We start from the raw sequence: 16,683 nt of genomic DNA on the forward strand, positions 1-16,683 counted from the left end.
GTGATGTGTAATAGTTTGAAATGAAAAAAGTATTGAACGCATGAAGAACAAGAGGTGCAAAAAGCCATGGAAAGTCATGACACCAGCTGAAATTTATCAGTAATTAGAAGGCAATCCTGCCACTTAGTGAAAAATATTATCAGCTGGTTCAACTTATGGCCTATAAAAAGGTGTCTCATTACCAAGGTGCCACACAAGAAACATCTGATGATGGGTAAAACCAGTGCACTGTCTCAAGACTTTGCAACCTTAAAGTTGCAAAACATACTGATGGCACTGGTTAAAGAACATCATTTCACTATAAACTGGCCACAACCAGGTGCTCTGTGCAATATTTCAGAAAGACGAGTAAAGAGAACTAGCAGAACTGTTGTCCAAAAGCCATGGACTACCACCTGTGGAGACCTACAGAAGGACCTGAAATCAGCAGGTACAATTGTTTCAAAGAAAACAATAAGTAATCCAGTCAACCTCCATGGCCTCAGTAAAACTGGTGTCCCTGCCCTGCCTCCTCTGCTCAGCAGAGACATTAATATACTCACCACCATGGCCGGCGTGTTTGCTTCCCTGCTGCTTCTGCGATACCCATGCTCCAGGGCCTGCACATGTCACGTATGTCTCCTGGTAACTTCCTTAGGGTGTGAGGGTGCATGCTAACCGCTTCTTAAAGGGGCAGCAGCCACTCAGAAAGTGTTCCCCAGCCTATGACTGGAAGGCATTGGGTCTTTAAGGCACATTCCCTTGTAGAGAGGTGCCTGAGCAATTAGGTTCCTGGTTAGTCTGATCCCATCAGTACTCCAGTGTGCAGTCTGAGTCTGCCAGTTGTCTTAGTTCCTGAACTGTCCTGCTTCTCCTTGTTCCTTTACTCATCTTGCCTGTCTCCAGTTACTGAATTCTTCCTGCTTGTCCATGTACCCAAACTCAATTGGCCTGTTTCCAGTACCTGACCATCCAGCTTGTCTCCTGAGCGCACTCCTTCCTGTCAGCTTCCACCAGCCGCTCCATCCTGCCTGCCCTCCGTATCTGTATCCTTTTCAGTTAGCTGCTGCAGTACCAGGAAATGCCCTGGAGTGCTACCAGGTGTCTACCAGCAGTCAAGTCCATCCTCACCATCAGAGGCGCTGGTGAGAACCCAGTAGGCACTTAGTAACGTCCCTTCAGTGTAAGCCCGGTCCGTGATGCAGAGGATCCACACCCGCTAGCATAACAGCCTGTGTGCACGCTCACCCCACAAAACTTTATTGCTGCAGAAAAATCATGTTCAAGTGCATTTAAAGTTTGCGCAATAACATTTAAACAAGCCTTTGAAATACTGGAAGAATGTAGTCTGGTAGATGAGGTCAAAATTTAACTCTTTGAATGCCATGCATGCATTCAGGCCAAGGAGATTGAGTGCATTATTTATTGTCTTTTTTGAAACAATTGTACCTGCAGATTCCAGATCTTTCATTAGAACTTTACAGGTGGTTCTTGGCTCTTGGCCATCTCTTGTGATAATTTTTTTCACTCCTCTGTCTGAAATCTTGAGGGGAGCACTTTGTCTTGGCTGACTGATGGTGAAATTATGCTCTTTCCATTTCCGTATTATGGCCCCAAGAGTGCTTACTGGACCCTTCAGTAGTTTTGAAATTCTTCTGTAAACTGCAATAAGTATGTTTTGGAACAATAAGGTTGTGAAGGTCTTGAGACAGCTCACTGGTTTTACACATCATGAAATGTTTCTTGTGCGGCACTATGGTAATGAGACGCTGTTTTATAGACCATCAATTGAATCAGCTGATATTATTTTTCAATAAGTGGCAGGATTGCTTTCTTATTACTGATAGATTTCAGCTGGTGTCATGATTTTCCATGGCTTTTCGCAGCTCTCTTTCTGCATGTATTCAATACTTTTTCCCTGTGTCATTTCTCATTATTACACACTAATTTATGGACTTCTATTGTTTGATTCAAGGCCATGGTAAGGGTTTTTATTGTTTCCATGGTTACAAAGGGGCAGATTAAAGAGAGGTTCTTCATGTGCAAGCGACAAGAGTGGGCGAGAGATTGTATACAGGTGGTGAAAGAAAGATCGGTGTCAAGCATAACACCCAGACAGCGAGCTCGCGGCCTAGGATTTATTGTGATGCCACACACAGAGAGTGATATGTCATGTTTAAGGAGGGAATAGAAGAAGTTCAGTTTTGGAAAGGTTAAGTTTCAGATGGAGAGTAGACATGATGTTTGAAACTGCAGCCATTCACTGGTGTTCTGTAGTACAGCGGGGGTGAGTCAGGGGATGAGGAGTATAGCTGTGTGTCATCAGCATAGAGATGGTACTGAAAGCCAAATCTACTGATAGTCTGTCCAATTGGGGCAGTATAGAGGGAGAAAAGAAGAGGGCCAAAAACTGAATTTTGAGGGACCTCAACAGTGAGATGAAGAGAAGATGTGGAGCCAGTAAATGATACACTGAATGAGCAGCCAGAAAGATAGGAATAGAAACCAGGAGAGAGAAGTGACCTTTAGGCCAATTGAATGGGGCATAGAGAGAAGGAAAGTGTGGTCAACTGTGTTGAAGGCTACAGAGAGGTCAAGAAGAATAAGCAGAGAATAGTCACCATTACCTTTTTCTGTCATAAGGTCATTGGTCACTTTTTATTATTTTTCTTATTCTATACACATTTTATGTGATAACTTTCATCTAACTCTAAAATACAGCATCGGGATGAAGCCCCATAACTTTCATGGCACGGTTAGTGGGCCTGTCCTAGCAAAATCAGGACTCTTGGCATCTAGACACACAACTACACAGACTATAATTTTTATTGCCATCGCTTCTTCCACTTAGTTACTAAGTGACTAACAGAATTAAATTCTTAAATTTTACTGAGTCATTAAACCATGACAGAGTCCTCAGGTGTACTTCATTCAGAGTCACCGTAGCTTACAGAATTAAGGGATCTAATTTCCACCTGTTTTTCATCTCTACGACAACTTTAGCTTTCTGTTGAGTTCTAGCCAAAAATCTTAGCAGCCAAGTCATAAAAACATTCCAAAAGCTGCAATTATATCCAGTTAATTCCAAAAATTATAAAGTTGTAATCTAAGTGTTAATGGCGAAACATTTTTATTATACAGTTTCAATATGTCCACGGCCAACAAGTTGTAAAACTAAACAGTTTCCATGAATTGATTTTACATATGTGAAATGTGACAGAATATCATTTTGAAGGCAGTTACATATCTAATACATTTATGGCATGTCCACAGCATGTACCAAAGGTGATCAAAATTGGCAATACAAGTCAATGGGTCCGATTTTTACGGGCTGTCAGAACAGAGAAGCTTGGAGAAACCTTTTTTTTCTCCACATACTAGAAAAACTGATGACACTCAGATCACTCTCTGATGAAACTGATGTATGTATGTATGATCCAAAAAAATCGGTCCGAATTTTTCCTACACGAAAAAATCGGATGAATGAATGAGCCCCTTATTGACTCATCCAGGCAATGAATTAATGGGTAGGTGGCCCAGAACCGAAGATACTTGTTTGGTTTAACAGGTGACTTTATGACCACTATCTTTTTGTTTTCTGTTTTGTCAGATAACTTTTAATCCCACATAGCTATTAGACGTCTTCTGTTTTTTTACCATCATTTTCAGATAAATATATGGTATAATTTGAATAACTTTTTTTAGATATATGTGAGAAGAAAAATATATTTTTTTTGCTTTTTTTAATGGCCTTAAGTAATATAATTAATAGAAGACATAACTTTGTTTTTTCAGATCAGAACAAATGTGCGGGTCTGTAAAAACATATTATTTTTATATTTATTTTTATGAACGAGATTAAATAACTAATTTGTTTGTTATGTGAACCTTCACCTTTTTTACATGTTGAACTGCTGACCCAAACACAGTCCAATAGAGCAATATGGTCCCTAGATGGCGCCCAGGATCTCCATCCGACGCGCGTTTCACGGGGTACAATCTTTCTCAAGGTCGGGAGCCAGAGTGATTGGGTCAGCAGTTCTTGGAGCACTACTTTAAATCTCTTATTGCACTAGCACTTTAGGTAAGAAATTGAAGATATTCCCTTATGTGCCTATGTACTGTTGGTCATTTTCAATCTATCATATTTGTATCTTTTACTTTGTGACCTCAGCAATAGTATCACCATAGCTTCTCCCCAAACTTGTTGGAGATCCTATAATGGACTTTTAATGCTGCATTCCCATCCACAGTCCTTGCCCTATACCATCTCTATTTTTGCCTATTGTCCTGAGCTAACCCTGTGACAGCCTTCATTTTTATAGTTATTCACACTATAGATTGACATACTATAGTTCGCTGTCCCTAATGTACTTTACTTGGACTGTGGCATTCTGTCCCCATATTATGGTAGTGTACCATCATTTTTAAACGTTTCTGTGTTGTGTATGTCTCAATAAAGTATATGAATTTGCACTTTACTCTTGTCCTCCTGTATATTACTGTTATTATGAGTAGTGCTGGCACCCTCTCTGCCCCACGTCGGCCGACCTGGTGCTCATATTAATGGCTTGCATTATGAGAATTGTATTGTTGATTAATAAACTTTGTATACTCATTTGCATTAAGGTAGTGTTTGTGACTCGTTCTCTTTTGGTCTTTTGCTATTTATGGAGTCTCTACCGGGGATTTATTACCCTTGTTGTCCTATATAGGGGTTATGGTGATCGGATGTGACCACCAAAACTTTCCCCCACCTGTTCAGATGTTGTTTATATGTATAGAATCAGCCTGATAGTGCCAGTATAGCACTGGCTTTCGCTTATATACGAAAATCCTGGTGATTGATTCCCTTTAAGCATAATGTACTTTCATATGTCTATATTTAAGTACATTACTGCCTGTGCATGTAAATTGTGCATGTATTTGTAAAAGCATTCCCAAGGTGCTGTATGCACTAACAATAGTATTATTAGATAGTCCTGTGGCCTATACAAGGTTTATGTCTGTCAATCCACCAGTCCTCCTGTCATCATTGGATTAGGTTGACAGAAAGGAAATCCACTCACCTTTGCGTACATCATGATCTGCATTTAATGTGATGCTTAAAGAGGTTTTCTCTCTTTGGGGACAATTGTTTCTTACTTAATTGCATGCAATTGGGACTAACATTAATTTTTGCAATTGTTTTTTGCTAAATACAATTTGCACAATTTGACTCCTATAGTTCCTCAATTGTGCTGTCCTTAGCAGGCTGCAAAATTAGCTAACGGTTTGGCCTATATATGTATATTTTCTCAAGTGCGTTGGGCACATGAGCGTTTTGGTTTTGTCAAAACCAAAAAGCTCATGTGCCCATTGTGGCGCTTACTATTACGGTATATAAGTATCACAGGTTCTTCTGCTCTTGTTAGTGCAGCTTTCCTCATAGTCGTCACAGCTATCCAGTCCTTACAATGGCAGCTGATAGAGGAGCCTGTGACCAGACCTGTCCATCAGCCTCCTCCAATAGAAAAGCAACTTTACTGTATGAGATGTTTTATAATTGGGAGGCTGATAGACAGGTCTGGTCACATGCTCCTCCATCATCGGCCATTATAGGGAGATCATTGCTGTGCCATCTATAAGGAAAGCTGCAGGAGGAGAACCTGGTATACCTATTTAATGGTAAGTGCCACAATATCATGTCCTGAACACATCTGATGAAGTAAAGCTAGAGGGATTATAATTATCAATAACAGCTGAACTCGTGTTGCTGATTGCACAGGCTTAGTAATGTTATCCCCATGCAAACAGCAATAATGTGTATGTATAGTATATATATATATATATATATATATATATATACATATATATATATATATATATTAGCATTCTGTGGGGACACTGTCTCCTCAGACCCCATTATTAGCTCTAGTAGATGGAACCTTTAGAAACCAATGAAGTTGAGTTATACAGCAAAAAGCAGCTTAAGCTGTAATAGGAATTGTTGTTCAGATAAATCAACCCCTTTTGGTGTTACAGAGCCCATTAACTCTATATTGTCCATGTTCGGTAGATCTTCATCAAATCACAGTACAAAACATGAACACTGGAGATAGAGCAAATCGATTCTTAAGGGTACTTTGCACGCTGCAACATCGCTAGCGATTGCTAGCGATGTCGAGCGCGATAGAACCCGCCCCTGTCGTATGTGCAACATTTGGTGATCGCAGCCGTAGCAAACATTAAGGCTACAGCAGCGTCACACGCACATACCTGTGCAGTGACGTCTCTGTGACCGCCGAACAATCCCTCCCTCAAGGGGGAGGTGCGTTCGGCGTCATAGCGACGTTCTGCCGCGTCATTAAGCGGCTGGCCAATAGAAGCGGAGGGGCGGAGATGAGCGGGACATAACATCCCGCCCACCTCCTTCCTTCCGCATTGCCGGTGGACGCAGGTAAGGAGATGTTCATCATTCCTGCGGTGTCACACATAGCGATGTGTGATGCCGCAGGAACGACAAATAACATCATACCTGCAGCAGCAACGATATTAAGGAAAGGAGCGATGTGTCAACAATCGCCGTTTTTGAACGATTTTGCGATCGTTGATCATCGCTCCTTGGTGTCACATGCTGCGATGTCGCTACCGGCGCCGGATGTGCGTCACTAACAACGTGACCCCGACGATATATCGGTAGCGATGTCGCAGCGTGTAAAGCACCCTTTAGGGTGGAGTGGAATCCCCGTACTGTTCTACTACTGCGGGGTGAAAAAGTTGTCATGTGGCAGTAGACCTGTTCCAGTGTTCCAGAATTACTTTAGGCACTGTTAGGACGTATGTAATGCATTACGTGTTGTAATGTGCGTACACTGGGGATTGATAAATGTACTTTGTACTTTGCTGCCATCTATGGGTCAATTTGTGAGTATGAAAGTTAGATATTCAATCTCCTCACCACAAGCTTCCATAAAAATGGCTGAGAGAAGCCTCCCAGCTCAGTGCAGATACTTTCTGTGAATTGATACAATCCAGTCTATGTCACTCTAGTCAAGACAGATGAAGCAAGTGTGGCACCCTGGACAAGCCAGGTCGTCACAGAACTACACCAACACACCCCACACCCCGATTAGGCACACCGAAGTCAAACACAAAATCCTTGTTGCCTTCCTCCAGGGGCTGATGTCCACACCAGGGGGTGGGCCAGGCGGTTGGCCCCGCCCACCGAGGAGTTCACAGTCCTGGAGGCGGGAAAAAGGGTTCAGATTAGTTTTGAGTGGAGAAGAGTGAAGTGGTGGAAGAGCAGTCTGACGGCGTCCGGGTGTGTGGCCCGGACGGTACAGCAAGGTTGGCAGACGGTGGTGACCGTCTGCAGAAGAGGCTGATTGGAGCGAACCGTAAGGACCGTGGACGGGCGGTGGCCCGACGGTACCGGATCGGAGAGCAAAGAGAAGCCAGCACCATCCAGCAGGGCTTATGGACCCCGACCAGGCTAGGAGTCGCCGTAAAACTGGTCAAATCCGTTAGCGAAGGGAACCTCCGGGGTTTCCCAGCAGTCAAGACCCGATTGAAGGCAACAGCTCACACCGTGAAGGGAAACACAGTCACCGCCAAGGGGAAAGACAGACAGTGGGATGGCACCACCCACGGGGATCTCCTAGGTACACTGCGTTACGTGGCAAAAACAAGAAAAAGACATACCTAAAAAATGGGATCACCACTTATGAAGTATTATTAAGAATCATCAATGTTTTATTGTCAATAGAACACACATAAAACACATAGTGAAAGTGAAAAAATACCGATAAACGAATACACACAGACAAATACGGACATCTAACATCAATTAAAAGCACTAATGCACTTGAGAGATACCCACATTGAAAAATGTATATTCTTGGTCCAATGCCAATAGGCTGTAGTCAATATTGAACAAACCCTGAAATACCCCTATATTTGTGCCACAAGGAGAGGACTTTCCACAAAATAGAATAGCAGCTTATGCCGAGGATCCCACAGGTACTCAAATGAAATTAACTGGCTGGCCCATGGCAAAGTGAGCAGCAGAAAATAAATGAACAAGATCAAAAATTGTACAGTTCACAAATTCACAAAGACCTGAGCAGGACACCCAGCAGGCATTTCAAACAGGTTTTAGATAATCAAGCAAGCGGGCTGAAATAATAAAGAAAAGCCCAGAGAGCAACTAAGGAAAATCCCTCAGGATGACATACCAAAACCTCAAGGAGGGTGCAGCAAAAAATGCTGAAAAACCATCCGGGGCAGGGCAAAGGAAGGGTGGTGGACCAGATATGGGTGGCCCCACGCGTATCGCTACCTCTTGGTAGCTTTCTCAAGGGCAGACATTAACACCACTAACAATAAGGAATAACGTTTGGAACACCATTCTAAGTCTGAACTGGGTGCTAAAACCTAAAAAAACATCACTATGGGGAGATAAGGTATGCACACCAGTGACTATGTAAGGGGAATACATGGAATAGCAGAAACTGCTGTGTGAATACTGACATGAAAAATCCAATAGCTATATGTAAAGTGAAAATGTGAAAAATGGAATCTGCATTACTGCCATGAACATATGAATCAAGAGAAATTTAGCTACTGAATTGATCAATGCAATAGAGCCCCAACACTACGCCAAAGTATTTCTCTACGTTGGGGTCCCTAGCTTGTGTGTGTCCTCTCATGCAGTTAAAAAACTTACCGTGTATGGGAAGCTGAGACCCAGGCTATATATGCGTATGATATGGATTGGCAATAGGTGTGGTTGGGGAGGGTTCACAAACGAAAAACAACTAACAACAAGGAGGAATGGTGTTCCAAACGTTATTCCTTATTGTTAGTTGTTTTTCGTTTGTGAACCCTCCCCAACCACAACCGGTAAGTTTTTTAACTGCATGAGAGGACACACACAAGCTAGGGACCCCAACGTAGAGAAATACTTTGGCGTAGTGTTGGGGCTCTATTGCATTGATCAATTCAGTAGCTAAATTTCTCTTGATTCATATGTTCATGGCAGTAATGCAGATTCCATTTTTCACATTTTCACTTTACATATAGCTATTGGATTTTTCAAGTCAGTATTCACACAGCAGTTTCTGCTATTACATGTATTCCCCTTACATAGTCACTAGTGTGCATACCTTATCTCCCCATATTAACACCACTAAGACATATGCGTGTACTATTTAAAGGGTAAAATGCTAAATAGACAATATGAATCACCTGCGTGAGCAGCAAGGAGGTAGGACCCAGCATGCAGTCTAGAAACAGAAAGAAGTGAAGAGCGTTGCTAACAAATACCAACAACGCTGAAACAAACCACGCATGCGTTTAGGCCCACGGTCAAACGCATGCGTGGAAAGTATGGGGAGCGCTTGTCATAGCCGGCCAAAAAAGGGGGGGGATGAAGGTTCTCAATAAAGAGCGGTGTCTGTGGGAACAGAGGGCCGACTTGTATAAAGGGATACGCTAATGTTAGGACTCATGAGCAGACTAAAGAGAAATGCCGAATAAAATTAACTACAACAATATATAGTCTGCACATGTGTCAGAAATAGGTAATGCCATGCAGGCAGCACATCAGGATTCACATAACCTTATTTGAATGTTCACAAGCAGTAAACACTGTGTTGGTAAGTGGATGCACCAGAAATTGTCATATATCAATGATCCCATTCAGAGTCACAACAAACGCACAACTTCCAAAATGGAGGGGCCCCCCCAAAAAACACACACATTTTTCTCACAAATTTCACGCCCATGAAGCCAGGTATATATAGATTCAGGCATATATAGATTCAGCAGAGTGTATTTGGAGACCCAAGAGAGGGACAAAAGGTTGATCACAAAAAAAGGTTGATCACAAAAAATGGATGCGCCATTTGCAGGATCTTAATGGGGTACCTCCATTCTTTCACTCTCAGCATGTACCAGTGCCAGTACCAATTTTTTTTTTTTTTTTCTGCGATTAATTTGCTGTATTTTTTGTGATCAACCTTTTTTTGTGATCAACCTTTTGTCCCTCTCTTGGGTCTCCAAATACACTCTGCTGAATCTATATATGCCTGAATCTATATATACCTGGCTTCATGGGCATGAAATTTGTGAGAAAAATTTGTTTGTTTTTGGTCTGTGGACCACCTCCGATCTGCAAGTATGTGTGGTCTTTTTTCATTATCTGGAGTGCCATAACATCACGTAGGCTTCACACCACAATTATGAAATTGCACCAGACGTATTTATCTAAAGAGAAGCCTCATATTCCACTCGAATATGGCAAGACTTATCTTCAGCAGCCACAGATCACTAACATGACCACTGGGACGGGTCCTGAGAATCAATTCCCTACTTCTCTATTGACCACTCTAAGTACAAATAATAAACCTTTAAAAAGAAATCTGATCAATCAATAGAAAGTCCTATTGACCATTTCTGTAAACTAGCATGTTATATTGTACATCTGATGAATATAGACATTATTTTTTTCTATGCCTACAATTCACTGATTCTTGACAAAAATCTTCCTTATGTGCTGTTTTCTTTTTTATTATTCCAGACAGTAATTTATTACTTTTCCAGAAAGCAGTAATCTGTAATGATTTTTGCCCTGTTGAGGGCTTTGTCTTGGTCATGTATGACTGCTGTAGAGTGAAGACATATTAACAAGCTACAAATTTGCAGAGATATATTGAACAAAGGGGGCTCCAGGGCCGCCCCACACCGCGTGTTTACTTCATCTGCTGCTGTCCATTTATCAGGAGAATCTACACTCAATAAAGTTGTTTGCTGATTGACTATTTTAGGGTAATCAATAATTGCATGTCCTATAGGGTACTCACTCTACTATATGGCCGCCAAACAGTCTACATCTGGAAGATTGTACGGCCAGCGTCCACATGAACAAAGGCGCGGGCCCCGGGCTGCTTGAGCGCCGCACTCCTTCGCTTAGGAGCCACTGTGTGCAGATGGGACCTGTGGTGTGGTGCACAACACTTATTGGTTTCTTAAGGCCGGTGTTTGTCACTTCGCTGGCAATTATCCTCATAGACTCTTAGTAACACACGCGACACCAGTGCTAAGTTAGCCAACCAAAAAGTTCACTTTTTTCTTCACACCATTATGACAGATATTGCCTTCCTTTACTTCATTCCTCTCAGGGTGGGTTACTACCTCTCAACCTGTCCCCCTCCACTGTCTTGGATCTTGTAGTCAAGCTCCGGTGTCTGTGTCTGTGTCTCCTTCCTCCTGACTCCGCTCACCATCGTCTGATTCTGGGCTCTGGTGGCTCAATAGCCAGACGTCTGTCTAGGCCTACAGGGGTAAGCCGTAGTAAAGTGCTGGGATTGTCGCAATCCTGGACGGCTACAGGCTTCTATTTTTGGCTGGAGGGCTCCCAATAACCATGGGACTCCCCAGCCTGAGAATACCAGAATACCAGACCCCAGCTGTTGGGCTTTATCATGGCTGGGTATCAAAATTGGTGGGGGGGGGGGACGCTTTTTTTTAAAAAATTATTTTTTTAAATAATTAATTAAAAAAAAAACCAAAAAAAGCAAAAACAAAAAAACGCACGCTGTTCCTCTTAGTTTGATATACAGCAAAGATAAGCTCATGGCTGGGGACTGCAGCCTGTAGCCATATCCTTTATCTGTGCTGGGTATCATAATATGGGGGGACCCTACGCAAATGTATTTATTTTTATGCCACAATAGGCGTGCACAGCGTCTGTGATTGGAAGCGGTCAGCTGACACGCTGCCACCCAGGTTGGGGGCATATCTGAGTACAATCGATCACAGATGCCAAACAGGGTGGGCAAAGCAGTGCATATGCATGAAGGCTAATGCCTGGCCCCGGAAGTGAATGGGCAGCCACGGAAGCAGTTACAGCCGACCCGGAGTCTTGGTAACTTTTGCATGCCTGCTCAGATTCACCTATCCCTTCAACCATCATATTTAACAGCCAGATTCTGGCCAGATACCTGGGATGAATTCCAGGCCGGAAGCAGATTTTTCAAAATCCGGTTATGTCCATCAGTCCCGGTTATCTGCAAGTCCGCCCATCCCTAATCATGATATGAAAAATAAAATTATACATGAAAATACATAAAATATGAGAAACAACACAGCTAAACTCCTTGCCACTTTTAACAAAGCCCTTTAAAGAGTGTGGGTCTTCCATAAGCAAGAAGAAGGAATGTCATCTTTGAGAATTCTTTGGGTGACTTATAGCATTTTTGCTTCGCGTTTATATAATAACACCTCACCTATACTCACCTCGGGTGCAGGCGCCATTCTAACGGTGTCGGCACTGGATCTCCCGTGGCTTTGTTAAGTCATGTAGTCAATCACTCTCCCCTCATTTTGAAAATTCTTTCTCCCGGAGGAAGGAGTTTGTCCAATTTTTGGACAACTCCTTTAATTTTGCATTTAGAAAGCAAGAAACAATACCAAAATCAGAAGTTCATGGAGTCTTTAAAGTTGGCCTTACACATAAATCGACTCGGGGGACCCGGCACTTGCCCAGGTGCGCCGGGTGCAGACACCGGCCCTGTCACCATTTTAACAGTGAAGGACTCAGAAAAACATCTCTGAGCAGACACCGATTATGCAGGTAATCCTGTAAATCTTGAGGTTTAGACTCAAAAACCTGTAGAATTATGAGTGCACATAGAAATTGCGTAAGAAATGATCCATACAGCAGGCTGGGACTCAGAATCAGCACAAGATAAGTGAAACACAGTCCTGTAACAGTCAGTGACTCAACTTTTTCTGCTGATTATTTACTTAGTAAAATGATGCTTTAAGGCGACCCCTATGTTAATGATGAAGCATAAAGATCAGCCTAATCCTCATTTTCTGTGTTATAATCCAGCTCACAGAGCGCCGAGTCCATGAGAACACTCGCAGCCAAAATAAACTGGATTTAGATTTATTGAGTGCAGGAATTTCTTTTGCAATAAGAACATAAAATCTAAAACGTTACGTTTCTAAATTGATAAAATATACAGAAAACATGATGTTTTAATATGTTTCAAGAATCAATGTTAACATTGAGCTGCAAAGTTTCTTCTCTCCTTTAGCTTACTGGAGCATTCTTCAACCTGTGATGCTTAAGATTTCGTATCTACTACCTCCATCATGGCAGACGGAGGATTAAAGGGACTTTACAGTACTTGAGTACTGCCATGAGGGACTAACAACTTCTTAGTAACTTGTCATGAAGACACGCCATATACATGTATGTATGAGAATTAGTAAGTGCCAGAAAGACATTCAGCCTTTAGGACACTAAATATGAGCTAGTTAAAAGCTTGGCCAAGATGGAAGCCATTTTGCCAGCTGCCAGCTCTGTACCGACGGGAATAGTGGGATAGAAGATGGACTTAGTTCTAATTTTTAATAAGTTTTGAAGGAAGAAAATTTAATGATGAGTAAATCCAGGCCTATCATGTAAAGAAGAAGGATAAGCTTCCATTGGAAAGTTGATCTTCTACCAAAGTTCTTGGCAATATTTCCATAAAAAACGCTATCAATAGTGGCCACCATGGAAATGCACAAAATAGTTCTACACTAGGTATGGAAAACATCAGATGAAAAACCTTAATCTTGTCCTGAATGTTAATAGAAAAATGTCTATCTACAATAGCTGGCATAAGACCATATTAAGAACTAAAGACAAACCCTGTATACCATATACCGTATTTTTCGGATTATAAGGAGCACTTTTAAACCCCAAAATTTGTGAGGAAAATGAGGGGTGCATCTTAAAAGCCGAATATAGCTTACTGGGGGGTGCTGGGGAGGGGTCACAGGAGGCAGGGGTGATGCTGCGGGCTGTGCTATTCACTGGGCTGTATTGCAGGATGTGTTGAGCACTGGGATGTACTGCTTGCGGTGTGCTATGGGCTCTGCTGTGCTGTGCTGTGGGCTCTGCTGCGATGTGGTTCGTGAGGCAGGGGCCATCCGCAATGTCAGCTGTGTTGGTTTTAAATAATGGTGCCTGGAGTCAGCGGTTGTGCAGATGGAGCTCAAGATCTCATCTGCGCACCCACCGCCTCCAGACCATTGATCTCTCAGCAGCAGACTTAAGCAAAATGGAGCTCGGAGGAGGCACGTGCCCAGATGAGATCTAGGCTTGTGATTGAGCTAATAGAACGCAACGACTATGGGCGCCATTTCTTTGAAGCTTGCACTGTTGACATTCATGATGCCTGCTTCTGCCTCACCGCCGGCAGCGCAGCAGAGCCTCTCAGCACTGCCGTCTGCAGTGAGCATCTGGGACACCGGCTGCGAAGACGGCAGCATTGCCCTACTCCAGCACCGCCCCTGCCTCCTCCAACCTCCCCCCACAACTGCTGCCACCCCCCCTCCGGTAAGACACCATCAGATTATAACATGGATCCCATATTGTTTTTTCTTTTTTTTTTCTCTAAATTTGGGGTGCATCTTATAATCCAGTGTATCTTATAAAATGAAAAATATGGTATATGTATCCATGATATTTGAAGACTAATGATGAGCGAACTATTCGATACTTTTGTGCATTACTCTTAATGAGCATGCAAGTACAAAGAATTCAAGCATTTTTCAGGAAGATTTTCCAGAAAAATACTCAAGTTCACCATTAACTTCGATAAATACTCGGTAAACAAGTACCAAGCACTCAAGCATCAAACTTTTAAGAGCACACGAGCACCCAAGCACCAAATAGTTTGCTTACTACTATCCAAGACACATCAGATAAAGATAAACCCCAATACAGCAAATCGAAGATAAGTGTGGAACTCACCTGCAAAACAGTCATAGTAGAATTTTAGTACACAGTTAGCTCCTGTTAAAATGTCTTCAAGAGATGCTGTTTGAAAACAGTCCACGTTCTTGTTGATAGATGACTGTCTAAGCTATGGAGTCCCAATTTATTTTGGGTAGATTCAAGGGCAGATTTGATTCGGCTCAAATTTAAAGTTCCCCCAATTGTCATAAGAAGACATTTATTATGCTTTGAGACACCAAAACATCATTGGAAGGGGTTAAAAAAAATGATAAAATACAGAATACTGCAAATGTTTTAGGTAGGTTTGGAAAAAAAATGCTTTAAAGTAAATATGCTTTTAAAAATAGAAGTGTTAAAGAGATGGCTCACCCTTTTCATTACTAGCCGCTTCGATATTATGTTGAGAAACAAGGTTTCTCTCAAACACCTGTGACGCCCCTGAACTAGTCAGGGTGTCACAGGGTTCTGCACTCCTTTCTCTTTTGGTGCAGGACTCAACCCCCCATGGTTCTGGGATCCCACCCCTTGGTATTGCTTCATCAGCATTCAAATCCTAGTCAGACCTCACACCACACCCTGTCAGGCACACCATTGGGTGATCTAGCTGGAACAGGGCCACCCGCCTAGGGGTCAGACAGACTGGTGGTAGGGAGGAAGTCAGTGAGAGGAAGTGGAGAGCAGAGCTTAGGGTCAGTCTAGTAGTAGCTCCCAAAGAGTGAGGAGCTGGGAGTTGGAGCTCCCTGGAGACTTTTGGCGAGGTCACAGATGGTGGACTGGGACCGAAGGAGTCAGAGACCCGGTCGCAGGGTATTGGAGAAGGGTGCCCGGCTTAGTTTTGGAGAACGGTCGGCACCGGAGTACCTAGTAACCGAACCGGTACAGAGCATGGCGGGGTACTGGACCCTAGATCAGGGAGTAGCTGCACGCAACCTAATAATTAACCTGTGGAGGATAGTCTCTTTATGAACTTTCTCCAAGAGCTCAGAGATCGAAGGCATCAACACAAAGAGGGGGATAGGGCTTTCCAGCTTATGCGGCTCACTGAAATCCCAAGTGTCAGCCATCGAGAGCACAGCTCCCCTACTTAGCAGTGGGGAGCGGTACCCCGACAGTTTCAAGAAGAGAGGTCACTCAGAACATTTAAAATACAGTGCATGGAGGCAAGGTACAGACCATCAGCAATACCAATGGTAGCGGACTCCTGGACGAGCTCCAATGAAGTGGCAGCGGCTCCCAGAGCCTTGGTTTACTTCTGTGTCAGAGTCTGCTTTCTGGTCGCATCACTACCAACGCTGCCTGAGTATGCTGTCCTCCCCTGCTTCCAGTCTGCACCACGTTCCCCTACACCCCCTTTATCCAGAGTCCCGGGTCCCTCCCCTACCCGTGGAGGGAATGTCTTAATGACATTGTCTGTATGTTTGGGGTCGTTGTCCGACTGCAGAATAAATTTGAAGCTAATCAGACAACTCCCTGATGGTATTGTATGATGGAGCATGGTCAACGTTGATGACCATAGGCACAAATTTTAAATCTCATAAATCTTTCTTACCCCCAACATACTAATTAGAGGGAAAGTCGGGATGTCTCATACACAAAGTAGTCGAATCGTCGCAACAAGTTTATGATTTTTGCCAACTTTCTTATAATTTGTAAACCTTAACCGACACAATCCTTTTAAGACATCAGTAAATCTCCTAACGTTCGGCTATATTTGCAAAATGAGTCATCTACCTCATATAACAGAAACCTTCTCTATGAGCCGTGAATCTGCCAATGCTTTGTATTGTAGAGGCCACAGGAATGGCTCGCCCTGCTGTAAACATAGAGAGGCCAGTATGGAATTCATTATTTGCGTTTACCTCTGGGACACATTGTAGAAATCCATTTATTGGAGTTTTTTTTTACAAGCTGTTATTCTAATGGAT

General features: G+C 42.8%; 1 protein-coding gene across 1 annotated transcript in view; it reads left to right on the forward strand.

Moving 5' to 3' along the window:
• The window catches only part of ANGPT1 (angiopoietin 1), a 544,599-nt gene that overhangs the window by 145,917 nt on the left and 381,999 nt on the right, over nucleotides 1–16,683 (forward strand). The gene's annotated exons all lie outside the window — the stretch shown is intronic.

This window comes from Anomaloglossus baeobatrachus, chromosome 6 (genome assembly GCF_048569485.1).
Source record: "Anomaloglossus baeobatrachus isolate aAnoBae1 chromosome 6, aAnoBae1.hap1, whole genome shotgun sequence".
Classification (NCBI taxonomy): Eukaryota; Metazoa; Chordata; class Amphibia; order Anura; family Aromobatidae; genus Anomaloglossus; species Anomaloglossus baeobatrachus.